The 6,101-nt window shown below is 44.0% G+C and overlaps 1 protein-coding gene across 2 annotated transcripts in view; it reads right to left on the reverse strand.

Moving 5' to 3' along the window:
• ZFYVE16 (zinc finger FYVE-type containing 16) overlaps nucleotides 1–6,101 on the reverse strand; it is a 61,593-nt gene extending 55,492 nt beyond the window's left edge. For both annotated transcript variants that reach the window (XM_019516953.1, XM_019516952.1), the window contains exon 1: nucleotides 6,021–6,101. The gene's annotated coding sequence lies outside the window, so the exon portion shown is untranslated. The remainder of the gene's footprint in view (nucleotides 1–6,020) is intronic.

The raw sequence follows: 6,101 nt of genomic DNA on the forward strand, positions 1-6,101 counted from the left end.
GCTGATGACACCAAACTTTGGGGCAAAGCATCCACACCAGAAGACAGGAGGGCTATCCAGACTGACCTAGACAGGCTTACAAACAGGCGGATGAGAACCTGATGGTGTTTAACACTGAAAAAATGTAAGGTTCTTCCCCTTGGGAGGAAAAACCTGCAGCATCCTTATAGGCTTGGCAGTGCTACACTGGCTAGCTCTACAGAAGAAAGAGACTTGGGGGTCATCATTGACCACAAGATGAACATGAGCCTGCAATGTGATGCTGCAGCTAGTAAAGCGACCAAAATGCTGGCTTGCATCCATAGATGCTTCTCAAGCAAATCCCAGGATGTCATTCTCCCCTTGTACTCGGCCTTGGTGAGGCCGCAGCTGGAGTACTGTGTTCAGTTTTGGGCTCCACAACTCAAAAAGGATGTGGAGAAGCTTGAGAGAGTCCAGAGGAGAGCCACGCGCATGATCAGAGGTCAGGAAAACAGACCTTACGACAACAGACTGAGAGCCATAGGGGTCTTTAGCCTGGAAAAGCACAGACTCAGGGGTGATCTGATGGCCACCTATAAGTTTATCAAGGGGGACCACCAGTTTCTGGGGGAATGTTTGTTCACCAGAGCGCCCCAGAGGATGACAAGGTTGAACAGTTATGAACTACTACAAGACCATTTCAGGCTGGACATAAGGAAGAATTTCTTTACTGTCCAAGCCCCCAAAGTCTGGAATAGCCTGCCGTAAGAGGTGGTTCAAGCACCTACATTGAACACCTTCAAGAGCAATTTGGATGCTTCTCTTGCTGGGATCCTATGACACCAGCTGACTTCCTGCCCTTCGGGCGGGGTGCTGGACTCGATGATCTTCCGAGGTCCCTTCTGGCCCTAATGTCTATGAAATCTACTGGATATTAGATTGTATGATCTCAAATTTCATTTAGGATTAAGTCATAATACTCCAAAAGATGTGGAGATAAAATTTCTGGGTGTAATAAATGACTCCTTTCTAGAAAAACACATCCCGAAACACACAAGGGAAGCAATTCTAAACCCAATCCTGAATAACACACAGGACCAGGTTCAAAAGGTATCATAGATGAGCCACTCTGCAATGGCGACCAGAACAACAACATTTAAACAACATAGCATGGTGGATTTCTTTGGCTTACTCTCTCCCACTGACATACAACATGAGGAAAAGAAACTACATAAAAATGAGGAAGTTAAAAAGAAGTTAAAAAGAACAGTAAAAACACACACAGGAGGCCTGCAGACAGCCTGGAAGCTGTTTAAAAATATTATATTAGAGGCTCAGGAAAAATGGATATTGTAATTAGAAAGGTAGCAAGCAGTCCAATAACTTTGTATGGTTTCATGGCAAGGTTAAGGAGGCCATTAAAGGCCAAAAGGCCCCTTTCAAAAAAATTAAAGGTGTCATGAAATGAAGAAAACAGCAAAGCAATACAAACTCTGGTAGGTCAAGTATAAAAGCAAAATAAGGCAGGTAAAAAAAAGAATTCAAAGGGACACCTTGTTAAAGATGCTAACGTTAATAATAAGAGCTTTTTAAAATAAGTAGAAACAGGAAGCCAGCAAGAGAACCAGTACAACCATTAGATGACCAGGGCATAAAACAATGAACTCCGAGATGGCAGAGGCATACTAGAGAAGCTAAATGAACTGTTTGCATGTTTTTGCTGCAGAAACTACTGGGGGAATTCCCATACCAGATCAATTCCTCCTAGCAGATAAGTCTGAAGCGACACTAGAAGAAGTTTCAGAACAAGCTGATAACCACTAATGGGGCACTGAGACAAGAGTTCTGAAGGACTTCAAATGTGAAATTGAAGAACTACGGGCAATAATATGCAAACCTATCATTACAAACAGCCTCTGTGCCAGAAGACTAGCAGGTTACCTTATTGTCAAGAGGGGTTCCAGAGGCGATCCTGGAAACTAGACCAGTGAGTCTTACTTCCATACCTGGCAGAATCTATAATAAAGAATAAAATCAGCAATCACAATCCCAGGCAGTGGTACAGACTGGTTACACACTAGCTAAGCAGCAGTTCTATAAAAATGACCTGGGACAATACAGTGGACAATAAGCTGAATATGAGCCATCAGTGTACACTTGCTGAGAAGGTGACTAATAGTATACTGGACTGCAATAGCAGGAACATAACCACTTTCCTTGATCTGCTGGTAATTTCCCTCTATTCAACACTGATGAGGCCACATCAGGGGTACTGTGTTCAGTTTTGGGCCCCCACTACAGAAAGTATATGGAGAAATTGGACAGAGTCCAGCAAAGGGCAACGAAAATAATTAGGGGGCTGAGACACATGACTTCTGAGAAGAGACTGAGGGAACTGGGTTTATTTAGTCTGGAAAAGAGAAGACAGGGGATTTAATAGCAGCCTTCAACCACCTGAAAGGGGTCCAAAAAGGGGGTGGAGCTAGACTGTTCTCAGTGGTGGCAGATGACAGAATAAGGAGGACTGGTCTCAAATTGAAGCAAGGGAAGTTAAGGTTAGATATTAGGAAAAACTCTTACTAGGAGGCTAGTAGAGTACTAGAACAGGTTCAGAGAGGCTGTGGACTCTCTGTCCTTAGAGGTTTTTAAGATCCAGGTAGATAAAGCTTTGGCAAGGATGATCTAGCTGGGGATGGTCTTGCTTTGAGAAGGGGCTTGGATTAGATGACCTTCTGGGGTCCATTCCAACCGTAATTTTCTGTGATTCTACATGGAAAAATATGACATGCTGGGGAAGAGTCAGCATGGGTTTTGTAAAGTGAAATCCTGCCTGACCAATCCATTCAAGTTATTTGAGGATGTTAACAAGCATGCGGACAAGGGGGATCCAGATGACATAATACATTTGGATTTTCCAAAACTTTCAACAAGATCCCTCACTGAAAGCTTGTAGAGACAGATAGTACAGTCAGAGTCAAAGGGACTCAATAAATTCATAGACAACAGATCCATTAATAGACAGTAAACAAGAGTCAGGGAGGGTATGACAGGGAAAAGATCACTCTAGATAGAACCTGTTCATGTGTACTCCCCTCTAAAGTATCCCCTATCTACCACTGTTAGAGACAAGATATTGGGCTAGATGAACCATTGGTCTGGCCCATTACAACACTCACATTCTTATACTATCAATAACTATGCTACAACTTCAGAAAAAAGATCTTAAAAGTTTATTGGCTGAAGTCTTGGAAGTTACGCAAAATGCACAAAGCAAGAGACAAAATGCCCACTAATAGCAAATAACCACTTCTTCCACAGCTTACAGGTCAATTACAAGAACAGTACTCTGTGGAAGTGTTTTTTAAAAGATGAGGCCACAACGGGAAGTGTGCTCAGTCAAGCATGAGTACAGAGGATTAGTTAGCTGCATTAGACTGAAGTCAGGCAGAAGACAGGACAAGAGTAGCACCTTACAGATTTTACTGGATCACTGAGGCATAAGGTTCCTGAAGACGAAGACTGTCTTCCATGAAAACTTATACCTTTCTGAACCACTTACGTCTCTAATGTACTACCTGCCTAATGTACTATCTGCCCCAAAATTCACATTCAAGCAGTTACAGCAGGCAGCTCTGAAAAAATGTTGAACTCATGCTTAAGCATGAGAAGCAATGATCTGTAAGAGAGACAGCTTTACATTCCCAGCAGTGGGGTGAGGTACACCACTTGGCTATGATATATCATCTGCATTTGCCCAAGGCCCAATACAACAAGGCCTTGATCCTGAACCCCAACATATCAACAATTAACAATCAGATAATGCTTACACATCCCCTGTTTTTTCTGCCTGGATGTATAGCAAAGTGTAACTTCAAGAAGTAGATAAATACACATAAATCTTGCTCACAATGACTTAGCACTCAGTTGTCTTTGACTGGCAATTAACCAGAAAGAAGTAAGTATTTTACTGAGTAGAAAGGGGGTGGGGGTGGGAAACTGACCCCAAGGATTTCTGTGCAATTGTTATCAAGAAGGCCTTTCTTTCAGTTATCAATCCGTTAATTTTGTAAATGGAGTGCCCAGCATATGCAAATGAACACGAAGAATGCTGCTCGTTAATGTGTTACAGGAAAACTTACTACAAGTGCGTATCACCTTTCCAAGTCAGCATTTGATCTACTTTAAAACACACCTATCATAAAACTTTAGACTCTTTCAAAGCTTTTACGTAATTTATGAATTTAGAACTGGCTCTTGGTTTACTAGCTTACTCAAGTGTTTCTGTAGCAAAGAAAAAAAAAAATCTTCAAGCAACATTTAACTTCAAAGCCAGCTAGTACTATACAATGACCAGGAAGTATGTGAAGATAGAATAGTTTGTACAAAGTTATCTCATAGAAAAAAATTAAGTTGGCCTTTAGATGGTATAAATCACTGAACAGTTTAGCACAATTTGAGAAGACAATCAGGTGACTTTTCCCCTTCAATCAAGATAAGAATCAAAAACTTAAAAAGTTGTAGTGTGTACAATAAGGTAACCCTCAGTCAAGTCATGTGACAAGGCTAAGCATCAGGAAACTCCTCCTGAAACAGTATTTTACATTTTTAAAAACAAAAAGGCTGCATAAAGAAATAAAAGCAAATATTTTGCTAAATTCAAGCTTGTGTTTGAGGAACCATCATCAGCATGTACTGTGCATACAGGACTGCAGCCACCATTTATATGCTATAAATCGTCCTCTATGTTAATTTGAAAGACCTACAGCAACTTTAAGTTATAACTGATTTTATTTTTTGTAGTAGATGGGCAGAGGTAGCAATCCAGAGTTTCGAGAAGAACCTTTCAAGGATTCCCTAGTACATCCAGGATTCGAGCCATGTTTTCAAAAGTGCTTTGGCAAGCAGGAAAAAATATCTGGTGTTGTCTGCAGTATACTGCATGGAAAATGCATGTGTCCATACCCCAACCACAGCATACTATTACTACCGACAAGACTTTAAACAACACAACAAAGAGAACTCCAACTGTAAAGCTGTGTCTGAGATAAAGGCCCGTCATCCTTGGCCCACTTATTCTACCAGAAAAATTATCTGAGGTGTAAGGACATATTAAACATGTTTCCTTCACTCCTAGTAGTTTAGACGTTTCACAGGATTATGGTACCAAGAAAGCCATGCAATGGGGGAGATGCTGAATGACAGATGATGGGTTTTCAATGCTACCATTCCAAGGCGTCAGTGGCACAGCTGCACCATCAGTAGCCAGTCCAGCATGCACAGAATCCATCTGACGGACAGAACAATTAAGCCTTTTAGACCTCACTCTCATATTGCTCTTTGCATCAATCTGTATTACTCAACCTTGGAAAACAAGTCACAAGAGAATGATTACTTCAACCATTTTGAGAACTAACCGACTCCTCATGCTAGGACAGACAAACATTTCCTTGTGATTGCAGGCACCCATCTCTCACGATCTGTAGAAGGATGAAGAGTCCCATATTACTAGATTCACACTAGAAAACTTGCAAGTGACCCAAGCCTTGGGGCAGTGGTGACACGCTGTCCGAGCCTTTTTCAGCTGCACTAACTGCTCTTCCAGAAGAAGGTGCTGGCGAGAGGCATCTTGGCGCTAGCTCCCCAAGGCAGGGCGCCCCAGGGAAGGCTTTCCCATGCTTATTGCCAAGGGACTCCTGCAGAGGATGCAGGGCACCAAACAAGCTCACAAGAGCTCAGGCAGGGAGAGAGAAGCCCAGCTCTTCGCCTGCTGCACTCGGGGGAGCAAACTGAGATGAAGCCCACGCCAACCCAGGTCGGCAGCGAGCATCGCCCAGGGTCCCGGGGACGACCCAGCCCCTCCTGCAGGGCCCCTAGGCTAAGCCCCGTCACTGCTAGGTCCCCCCTTCCCCGCCCCGCAGCCCCCTTTAGGGGGGAGACGCGGCCGGAGCCCAGGGACGTTCGCTCGTCTGCCCAGGCGGCGAGGAGCCCGAGGCCCCGCGGAGGCGGCCGGGAGCACCCACAGCCCCAGTGCCAGGGGCAGCCAAGCCAAGCCTACCTACCTCCGCTCCGCTCAGCCCGACCCGGCTCCCGAGGCCCTGTCCGGCTCGGCTCAGTCGCTTGTTTGCGCTCCCGGGGCGGGG

The sequence above is a fragment of the Gavialis gangeticus genome, unplaced genomic scaffold (genome assembly GCF_001723915.1).
Source record: "Gavialis gangeticus isolate Ggan-Ray unplaced genomic scaffold, GavGan_comp1, whole genome shotgun sequence".
Classification (NCBI taxonomy): Eukaryota; Metazoa; Chordata; order Crocodylia; family Gavialidae; genus Gavialis; species Gavialis gangeticus.